Below are 11939 nucleotides of genomic sequence, written 5' to 3'. Positions count from 1 at the left end.
CGGGATTATTTTGAAATTATTTTGTTGAAATTCGGTTGAGCAAAATAGAAGTAATGAATTTATTTGACTTGATTTTTTGATAGTTGCATAACAGTTTCATAAGATAAATATCATAATATGTGGCTAAATTTCCTTGGAGTTGTCAACGCTGGTGCCTTCTTCCTTGTGAACAAAATGTACATGTGGGATTCCTTTCTTGATGTAGTCGAAGATGTATGTGCCAGCCTTCAATGAATGATTCTTTGTCGTGTCGTCTTGAAAAGAGGCGCTGGTTATTGTCAGTTTCGTAGCATTCTTCATGTTTGTAATAGCCTCTATGTACCTTTTGTGTGCTTCTCTTGTTGGATGCGTTGCTGAAGGTGGCAGAACTTTTCTTGGTGCATCAGATCACATACTGTAGAAAAATAGTACGCAGGAACTTAGAAAACAACTATGCATGTAACAATCGTACCAGTTAGCTTCCTGCTGGTTGTCCATGTACTTGCAAAAGCCAATATTTAGTTGTAGGGACACAATGGACAATGGTATAGTTGTTCTTATATAGAGATGTGTGGCAGTCATAAAAACGTGTAATAGAAAGATATTGCTTTTAAAATAGTTAATACACAACAAATATAACAGAAAGTTATAGATGGTATTTATATTGGGGTTTTAATTAGCAGGTTAATGTACGTATTAATATCACACACGCATGTAAGATTTGGGCATGGTAATTGTTGGTTGGATTCCTAGCAAAGAAAATAATTGGGGGTTGGTATATAAAATATAAAACTTTCTAAGCGGTGAAGGCTAGCATGGGCGGCATTTTCTGCAGTTTATGAGAGTTTTGAGGAGATACATACTCTAGCAAGAAAAAACAGAGATGACATTATAATAGATATCCTCATGTTAACATTCAAAATGTAATACGAACCCAGTTTGGTATTTATAGATTTATGACTAAAAGTACCCTCGTACACTCATACACGTTGAGGAATGGGTACTCTGGTGATTCCAAAGGGCGAAAGGAGAAAAGACAAAGAGAAACTCAGTGCATTCAAGCATTATCCAATAATGAAGATCCTTCATGTATGATTGTCTCCTCCACATGTTAACATCTTCCATGAATAGTAAGACCCTTCCTGTTTGATTGTCTCGTCCATATGTTAACATCTGTCATGAAGAATAGTATAAGATTTCAGTCTAGGTGTTTCATGGATGGCAAATCTAAAATTTATAAGCACTCAAGGACAGAGCAGCAAGCAAGGGCATGATGCATGAAACAAAAGGTTTCCGGGTTGCCATGGAAGCTCAGCAAAATGGGTATGAAATGAAGAAATGATTTTTTTGCTGGTCGTAGGTATAGGACAGTGGAAGTTCCCATGCGTGTATTGCGAAGCATAGCATTGTTAAAGTTGGAAGTAACAAATAGGACGATCTAAAGGTTGGAATTAAAAATTGAAGTACCTATTTGGTATGCATGTTTGGCTTACTCCTGCTGTCCATCATTGGTTGTTTGATATTTGTTGTCTGTTTTGCTGCATAAGGAGAACCATCTGGCATTGTAATTATTTTAAGGGAAATAATTAAATTTTTTGAGAATTATTTTATATAGGTTGTGAGAAGTAATACATACTCTTTCTTGTATTCTTTGGAAGGACTATGTTCATGTTTCTTTGATCTGCACTTAGATAAGATAGATCTCTCAAGGGGTAAGTGAATCGATCGATAAAAAGAGAGCACGTATAAACCTGGTGTATCATAGGCATGTGAGTATTGCCATACCTGATAGATTTGGTGGCATCATCCTTGGTAAAGTCTATTCTTCTTTTTGCTCCAGACCTAATTAGAAGGGAGATTAATCAGTGTTATAAGTCTGATAAACGTTGCTCTCAAGATGCTATTGCTTGATCGATGCCAAGAAGTAGATGATAGAATGAATGTCAAGATATATTGTGTAGAAGAAAACTTATTTGAAAGAACATTTGTGCCTTAAAAACCTCTTTTCCTGTTTCTAGCCATATGTGTGCGACAGTTATCGGCAGCAACATATGGACTTGCTCGAGGAGAAGGATCGGCTAATGACGTACGACGTGGCAGTCCACGTCCACGTGAAACTTCTTGTGGATGACCAACCCCATGCCCAGTTGGATAACGTGAAGAACTTTCTGCGTTATCCATGTCAGGAGGCCTAATAACCCCAAGGAAGTGGAATTGGATGAAGGGGCCAAGAATGTAAAACGTACCAACAGAATACGAGCGCAATGCAATGTGTTGTGTGTGCTCAACGGTTTCGTATAGAGAATTAGAGTGCACCGTTATATATTGAACTTAGCAAAATTATATGAGATTGATATTGAGCAAAGAAATTTACAGAAGTAGCAACCGAGGAGAATTTGGGAATATTATGTACCTTTGGGAGGCAGAAACCAAATGTGCCTGTGTTTGCAGTGAGGGAAACCCAATGAAGATGACTACTTGGGCATCGTTGAGCACACAGTACCTGAGAAGTTGCAAATTTGTGATGCAATCACCAATATATCATACATAGAGAACATGGAGGAAATGGTAGGGATTTGCTCACCGGAGGTGGTATGAGTGATGTGGTACAGACCCGATGGGAAGGAAATGAGGTGAGGCCAGGCAGACTTTAAAGAGCAATCCATCAGTTTCTTCTGGAGATGGTGGGGAGGGGAAGTGGAGCGCCTGGAACATTAGTATTAGGAGAGGGAGCGTCCGACATCAATTAGTCTGCTGGCTGTTCGCTATCCATTGTGACCAGGGAAGATACACAGGGTGGGCCGGTGGAAGCAATGGGCTGTAGAGAGGATGCAGCAGTAGGCTGTGTAAGGTTGCTATGGCCCTTTTCATAAGAATATATGTAGGATTATAAGAAAAGAGAAATATTCATCTTACGAACAGAGTACAATAGCTTCAAGTCGACATATAGCGTGGCCATAGTCGGGAGCTCGATGTCGTTGTCAGCAAATCAGTAACCAAGAGGAAAGTGCATACATCTGGGCTGAATTAGCCGGGACGGCATCCAAGGGAGGAGGTGCTTGCTGACGCCGGCGCTAAGTTGGGATGGGCAGCAACGAGTCCATGGCTGAGCAGCTCGACATCGATCCCCAACGACGACACCACCGACCGCTGCTACGTTGTGAAGTAGCCGTGACAGACACCGTAAGTATGGAGGAGGTTAAAGGGGAGAGGAGGAAGGAGGTGGCCGCCACGGAAGGACTGGTGTGCATCGGGAGGAAGGGAGGTGCCGGCTTGGTGAGGCGTGGCGGAGAGGGAGAGAGCAGCGCGGATCTTGGGTAGGCGGCGAGGCAGAGTGTGCCGTGCGCGGGGGGAGAGCCGGCCCATCGGGATCCCGTGCTGGCGGCGCACCGCGGTGGACAGGGGAAACCGATGGAGACGAGGGACCGGAAAACAGGCGAGGGAGTCACAGAGGAAAGCGGTGGAGACGGGGGCATTCTCGCAGGAAAAAAGAGGAAGTGGAAGCCGATGGCCGGGCTGGGCTGCGATTACGTCCATCGTGAGCTTCTCTGGCTGGGCCTATGAACAGTAACTGAAGCCGACGTGTGTAGTAACTGAAGCCAACGTGTTCGTTTTTTGGTATGATGGGTCCTGCTTGTAAGCCTCTAGTTAAACGCTGACGGGGCAATGGTGCTGATGTGGATAGCCTGCATGTCAAGAGAAATAGGTTAGTGGGGATGAACTATTTAGGTATTATAGATAATAAATCTCTAGCAACGAGCATGTAAAAACACATTACTCCCGAGCATCATCTCTCCATCTAAAAAAGAAGTGGCAAGCTAATATTTCAAATTTCGATTCGAATCGACTTGGTAAGGTAGACGTGGATGCTCGTTCTCCCAAAATTTGAACGAACCGTTAAACATCCTCTCTGATCGGTGGAATTTGCCCGAGCAAATAAATGGGAGACGTGAAATTACCGTCCTATGTGGGACACGCATCAATTGGCCCGTTGTACATCAAGGGTAGGTTCGTAACTTCATCCAAGTGCGCCTTCTCCTTGGCCGAAATGACATGTGACGAATAATTCATAAACCATGGTCGGCAAAACACGCTCTCCTCGCCCGAAATAGCTCGCGCCCACTATTTCAAAACACGCTCTCCTCGCTCGAAATCGCTCGCGCCCACTATAGTTCAAAACACGCCCTCCTCGCCCGAAATCGCTCCCGCCCACTATTTGGGGAGAAGCAAAGTTACTCTACTATCCCCGACCCTCAGTACACAGACTCAAGCCGAGAAGCCTATAGGCAAGGTTAGAACTGTAACTCCCCCTCACATTTCAGACAAATGCGTCCATAAGACATGGTTCCACTCCCCTCCCAATCCCCCCCACCCCCCCGCCCGCCCCCACTCATACCTCGTGGGCACCAAATCACCTTCTCCCCGGGAAGCTCCCTTCTCCCGAGCCACAAAACCTCAGCCCCACCTCCATGGCGCCCCCACCACACCAATTTCACAGTCGCCCTCCTCCCTAATGCCGGAGACGCTGTCCAATTGCCGTCGTGCACTGGGTCGTGTGCCTCTTACTCCATGCTGCTGGTGCTGCGTCGACGACGGCCGCGTGAACCGTACCGGAGCCGATTCACCCCTGCTGTTGTTCACGGCGCCGGAGCGCTCCAACTCCGGATCCGTCCAGAGTCCTGGCGCTGCTTCCACGTAGCCGTCGACCGTCGCGACATCGCTCTTTCTGTGCCGCCGGTCGCCACCGCAACCGCGCCGGCCTCACTGACTCGGCAGCTAGACCTGCCTACTTCACCATGCCGCCAGATAGGTTGCACCCTCATCTGAAATCACTTTATTTAGGCGTCAGTTGTCTGAATTTTTATTCTGGGCCAATCGATTCCCAATGGGAAGCAACACCCCTCGAGGCGGCGGAGCTCCTAGGCTGTCAGTTGGCTGGTGTCTAACGTAAGGGTGCAGGGCCGCAAGTTCGCCACAGAAGCAACGCTTAGATGGCTATCTTTCAGAGTTGCGTGGGTTGAAGGTACTGCCGCTGCCAGATCTGGATGATGGGGAGTCTTTGTGGATTGGCCCGAGGGAGACGCAACCACGGCAGTGCGGTGGGGCGGGGTGCGGGGTTTTGGCCGGGGCCACAGACGGCGGAGGCAGGCTGCTCTGCCGTTGGTCGCTGGCTCTTCGGGGAAGATTCCGAACGGTGTCAGCCGGGAGGCACAAGACAGTCATCAAGCCATCCGGCATAGATCGGACAATACCAAAATAAAATAAAATCATGTGACCCCAATTTAGTCTTCAGTCAACAGACGTGTGACCACTCGCGTACCTTGTTGTTGATCTCTTACTGTATTTCTTCAGATCAATGAGATATGTTGTTCTTAACATTATGTGTTATCTGCATCTTCAGACACACCGTCTTCCGACTCACCGCAGCTGCTCCAACAAGGGAAGCATACACCAGAAGGGAGCTACAGTCCCCACTCAATGGTTCCCTGCATCAAATGCGCGTGCCCGACATGGACAGCCACAATAACTGCAGGGCCATCGAAAAGTCAGCACATGATGCTCACTCCTATGGATGGCAGCCAGATAGGTTGTACCCTCGTCTTACTTGTGTGCAACATTTATGGCTTTGTTATTCATCTAAGCATGGAAAATAGATCATCACATTTCACTGTATATTCATGCTGATCTCATACGGGTCTTGTTCAGGAGTTCACGTTGTTCCATAGTTCAGCTAAGATAATTGTTCTTTAGGTAACATTGTTCCATAGTTATCATCCATCAGCCAATGCTATCCCACAGGCTGGTGATTATAGTATTATACCACTTCTAGTATTACCTATGTTGTTCTTTAATACTTTTGTGTGCCATCTAGTTAATCTCGAGTACAAAGGATACATATTCTGTAGCTTTCATCTATGTTCTCCATTTAGTTTATGAGACCTATTGCTGCTAGTTAACCCTAGTCCTACTATTTATGTCGTCTCCTACAAGCACTCATTTGCATAAATCTAACTACTAGTTGTCTTCCATGCATGTCAGATATAATTGGACACACTAATATATCCACAAGAACCTCACGGAGCAATGTAAAGGCCAATAAACTTGATGTCAATGATACCCAATATGATGGAACATGTAAAGGCAGTTCTTCAGAAGACTTGCAGAAAGATGATGAATCCTCTTCACCCCGCAAGGTCCTTGCTCTAACTTGGCCTGTGATATGGGTACAACATGCATATAATGTCCTGGAGTGTATCTAGTCTGTTGCAATGCCATGTACTTAGCATGCTAATCATGCATGTAAATATTTCATGCCTTCCTGTTTTTCAGTACCTATTCCATTCATGATAACATGTTTTCAAATTCCAGTACTGTCATTCTACTCTATCGCAATGCCATCTGCTTAATTTGGACATCATGCTTCTGAATATCTTATGCATTGTTATTCATCAGTATGTACTTCATCTGTCTGCCATACCATGTTTTTTTACATTGAAGTGTTGTTCTAGTGCTCTGTTGCCATGCCATCTTATTTTCCCAATCATACACGTGTATGTTGCCTTAGTTATTTCTATACGTATTCCGCTATCATATTGTTTTACATTCAACTAGTTTTTATTGCTGTGTTGTCCTGTCGTATCCCTAGCTCTTACACCATACTCCCTCCGTCCAGATTACATGTTGTCGAAATGGATAAAAAAGGATGTATCTAGAACTGAAATACGCCTAGACCCATCCATTTTGTTCCGGATGGAGGGAATACATGTCAATATGTCATGCCTTTCTATTCTTCAGTACCTATTCCATCTCTCTGCTGTCGCATGTTTTATAATTAAAGCACCATTCTTCTATACAAGGCATGCAAGGGGAAGACGACTATGTTAAAATCTGAAGGGTTACAAACAACTCCTTTGCAAAAGATCCAAACGCTAGGAGATAATAAACCAACTCAAGTTTTTATAGATACTGCTCCAGCATAGAGAAACCCAACTCCTACTGATAATAAGCAGATTCCAGTGGCCAAAGAACTAGTCCACTCTAGTCTAGCAAAAATATGTCGACTCAATTCTAATAAGCGTGTGCGTATCCTTGCATCATGAAATTTTATAGCATGCTGATCATATTTTCTACATGTTTCTTACCCATCTCTCTTTTAGAAAAGAAGCTTAACAGATAGAAGAATTTCTGCAATGGTATCGTTTATGAGGAAAGATTCTTGCAGGAATTCTCTATGCTCCAATGTAGATGTAAGTACCTGTTGTATATCACTATATTTTTACATCAGCATGTATTCTGTTAATCGGCGTGAATCCAACCCTTATCTGATGTAAATTTAGTTGTAGCAAAATGTATGATTAAAGGCCAGAATGTTGATTTTTGTAAGGAAAACTGTCTGGTAGTTTTGCATCCTGAGCTGCATGAGTGTAATATCTCATATCAGTGGCTTTGAATACTTTGGTTCTGCAGTGGGTTTTTCAGTGTTTTTTTACTGTGTTGTCCTGTCGTATCCCTAGCTCTTACATCATACTCCCTCCATCCGGATTAAGTGACGCAGAAATGGATAAAACTAGATGTATCTAGAACTGAAATACGCCTAGACCCGTCCATTTATTTCTGGATGGAGGGAATACATGTCAATATGTCATGCCTTTCTATTCTTCAGTACCTGTTCCATCTATGTTGTAGCATGTTTTATAACTGAATCACCATTCTTCTATATAAGGCATGCAAGGGGAAGACGGCTATGTTAGAATCTGAAGGGTTACAAACCAGGTCTTTGCAAAAGATCCAAATGCCAGGAGATAATAAACCAACTCCATTTTTCATAGATACTGCTCCAGCACAGAGAAACCCAACTCCCACAAATAATAAGCAGATTCCAGTGGACAAAGAACTAGTCCGCTCCAGTCCAGCAAAAGAATGTCAACTCCATTCTAAGAAGCGTGTGTGTATCCTCGCATCATGAAATTTTATAGCATTCTGATCATATTTTCTACATGTTTCTTACCCATCTCTCTTTTAGAAAATAAGGATAAACGATAGAAGACTTCCTCCATTGGGATCGTATTCGAGGAAAATATCTTGCGGGAATTCTCCGTGCTCCAATGCAGATTTAAGTACCTGTTGTATATCACTATATTTTTACATCAACATGTATTTTGTTAATCGGCGTGAATCTAACCTTTATCTGATCCAAAATTAGTTGTAGCAAAATGTTAAAGGCGCCAATGTTGATTTTTGTAAGGAAAACTGCCTGGTAGTTTTGCATACTGAGCAGCATGAATGTACTATCTCATATCACACACATTCCTGAATCATAGTGCTTCTCTGGTTGCCCAATCATTCATTGTGTCAATGTTGCTTTCGTACTACCTTACCTGGCAGATGATAGTTGTGTCATATTGTGTTAATTTGGTGTAGGCTAGTTGCCCAAACTTTCGTTGTGTCATTGTTGCTTTCCTATTATCTGACTTCGCCAATGATAGCAATGCTAGTGTGTTAATTTTGTGCAGGCTACTGAAGATAAGAAGACAAACTCTGAAAACAGCAAGGCAACCCCATTGTTTCTTTCCAGTAAATCTAGGCTAGGTAATATGTCAATAACTCATGATTAATATGTTTGGTTCCTGTCCTAATTTATGTTATGATGCAATGGTCGAGACACTCTCCACTATCAATAATACAAGCCTGCCAAAATCGCCATCTGAATTTGTTTAGTATCCTCTGTCTCGAATGCAACGGAATAAATGTATGTTTGTGAACCAATTAATGGCTAAAGCAATGATGGAAATGGTGGATGAATTAGAGGTGCAGAGTCGTGCGACACAACAACTGATCAATGTTTTCAGAGACAGTGTAGCAAAGCAGAAAGAACTTGCCCACATGCTTATGGGCGTAATTTGTGTTGAGGTTGCAGATTGTTACGTTGTAGATGGTTAGGTTCTGCTCATTTATTTGCACTGGCATCAATCTTTGATTGCCAAGTGGATGTAATTTCTTGTAATATATGCTGGATGTGCAACGTTATTCCCTGTATGTCGTACCTTTGCTTGATCGGTTTTGGTCCTGTGCATAATTGCTCGTCGTAATGGGCTCAAATTATCTAATTTGGCCTAAAGACATGCACGCACTTTAGTGGGCCCATTAAGTTAATGGGCCGTTACTAGGCCGAAAGTTAATGGTCAGCCATCTTACCTCCCGGGTCGTTAACAGGCCAACATCGAAGCGGGTAACAGGTGGCCCCAATTTATTTCACGGGCTGTTAACAGACCGGTACTAAGTTTGGGCTACATATGGCCCAACTATATTGTAGGCCTTTAGCAGGCCGAAAGAGATAGCGGGTTTGTATTGGACCGTGAAGACCATGGGCCGCTAAGAGGCTGAAAGTCAGGTCGTATTGTAAATGGCCCAACTATGTTGTGGGCTTTTAGCAGGCCGAAAGAGAAACCGGGCTGGTATTGGACTATGAAGGGCATGGGCCGTTAAAAGGCCAAAACTAAGGTCCGACTACAAATGGCCCAACTCATTTATGGTCCGTTAACAGGCCGAAAGGCACACAGGGCCGGGAATTGGCCCAAAACTTAAATGGGTCGCTAAAAGGCCAAAACTCAGGTCCGACTACAAATGGCCCAACTGATTTATGGGTCGTCAACAGGCTGAAAGTGACACCGGGCCAGAAATTGGCCGAACACTTAAATGGACCGCTAAAAGGCCGAAACTCAAGTCCGACAACAAATGGCCCATCAGATTTATGGGCCGTCAACAGGCTGAAAGACACACTGGGCCGGAAGTTAGCCTAACATTTAAATGCGTCGCTAAAAGGCCGAAAGATGTACATCCTGAAAATTAGCCCATCCGTTAAATGGGCTGTTAACAGGCCGAAATCTCATCGGGCCGATATTGAGCCCAAATATATAGCGGGCTATTAATGGGCTCGAACTGACGATGGGCTGCAATGGTGTCAAATCTTTAACGGGCCGTTGACGGGCCGAATTGGCACATCTCGTATGGGCCGTGGGCTTAAATGGACCTGACACAAGTAGGCCTTATATGGGCTGGCCTCCCAATTTTTACTAGGCTAGCCTTTTCATAGGAATGGGACTCTGTTGGGCTGTGCCACGTGTCGACGTATCATAGGCGCCTTCTGTCCAATTAGTGGATGACATCTGTCCCAACGACGAGCCGACACGTGTTTCCTCCAGCCAATGATGATTTTACACGTGGAAAATCCCCATTGGTCAGGGCTGTTAATGGGTTATTGGATCCAAAACCCGACCCGATAGCTTAACGGTGTTCCGTTACGGTGGATGCCACGTGTCGGTGAGCCTTGATGAAAGAACTTCTGTGACGCGCGATGTATCGTCATGGAAGTGGACACTTCCGTGATGATAATTTTGGTAATGTCATGGAACACTTCTACGACAACACAGGTATGACTATCTTGATTCTGTCATGAAATCGTCATGGATGTACATGCATGACAAAAAACACGACCTACTGTGACAAACACGTATCATCACGGAAGTGTATTTTTTTTGTAGTGACATTTTCGTCTTGACTCTCCGGTAGAAACTTCAGGGCACTCTTTGAAGTACTTTGTGTTGGTTTAATAGATGAATATGAGATTGTGTGATGCATATTGTATAATCATACCCACGGATACTTGAGGTGACATTGGAGTATCTAGGTGACATTAGGGTTTTGGTTGATTTGTGTTTTAAGGTGTTATTCTAGTACGAACTCTATAATAGATTGAACGGAAAGAATAGCTTCGTGTTATTTTACTACTGACTCTTGAATATATCGAGCAGAAAGGATAACTTTGAGGTGGTTTCATACCCTACCATAATCTCTTCGTTTGTTCTCCGCTATTAGTGACTTCAGAGTAACTCTTTGCTACATGTTGAGGGATAGTTATATGATCCAATTATGTTATTATTGTTGAGAGAACTTGCACTAGTGAAAGTATGAACCCTGGGCCTTGTTTCCTAGCATTGCAATACTGTTTGTGCACACTTTTATCATTAGTTACCTTTCTGTTTTTATATTTTCAGATTACAAAAACATATATCTACTATGTATATTGCACTTGTATCACCATCTCTTCGCCGAACTAGTGCACCTATACAATTTACCATTGTATTGGGTGTGTTGGGGACACAAGAGACTCTTTGTTATTTGGTTGCAGGGCTGTTTGAGAGAGACCATCTTCATCCTACGCCTCCCACGGATTGATAAACCTTAGGTCATCCACTTGAGGGAAATTTGCTACTGTCCTACAAACCTCTGTACTTGGAGGCCCAACAATGTCTACAAGAAGGTTGCGTAGTAGACATCAAGGCTCAGCTGACGTGAGCCATGATGACCAAGGCCGGGCGGGCGCCAGGCAGGCGCAGAGCGCAGGTTTGCTCTTTGGTGCAAAGGAAGCAGGGCGAAGGCGCGGATTCCCGAGGAATCAGCCAAAGGTTTCCATTCTGGTGCAACGAGACCAAGACCTCGAGGACGGAGGTCATCAATGAGCCCACCGCCGTGTCACGACTAGAGGCTTTTCGTAGGCGAAGACTACTTTTGTTAGGATAGACTGTACTACTTGTACCCTTTCAAATCCGGCCGTTATGGGAACCCTTCCCGCTCATATTTGGGAAGAGGACCATGGCCACTATAAATAGGACTAGCCTCCACCATAGGGGGGATCAAAACAAGTAGAGTTAGCATACACCACACTAGCTCAAGAACACCTCACCTCCTGAGTCTTGTTCGTCCCCTGTACTAGCTCATCCTCAACCCATCGAGGCAATCCACAAAAATGCTGGAGTAGGGTATTACACCACAACGGTGGCCCGAACCAGGATAAAACTGTTGTGTCTCTTGTCCCTTTGAGCTCGACGCGCTAGGCTTAGGAGGATCGTGACTAGGCAGGCTAGGTAGGTTGAGATCTCCGCACGCACCCCCAGAGTTCG

General features: G+C 44.2%; 1 long non-coding RNA gene across 1 annotated transcript; it reads right to left on the bottom strand.

The window, feature by feature from the left end:
• Positions 1-643: 643 nt before the first annotated feature.
• Positions 644-1900, bottom strand: LOC123116190 (uncharacterized). Its single transcript, XR_006456974.1, has 4 exons — positions 1765-1900; positions 1616-1660; positions 1447-1517; positions 644-1152 (listed from the first exon to the last, which is right to left on the bottom strand). It is a non-coding gene; the product is annotated as an uncharacterized lncRNA (long non-coding RNA).
• Positions 1901-11939: the final 10039 nt, after the last annotated feature.

This window comes from Triticum aestivum, chromosome 5B, assembly GCF_018294505.1.
Source record: "Triticum aestivum cultivar Chinese Spring chromosome 5B, IWGSC CS RefSeq v2.1, whole genome shotgun sequence".
In the NCBI taxonomy this organism is placed as follows: Eukaryota; Viridiplantae; Streptophyta; class Magnoliopsida; order Poales; family Poaceae; genus Triticum; species Triticum aestivum.
This window is presented reverse-complemented; position numbering and strand designations above follow the sequence as displayed.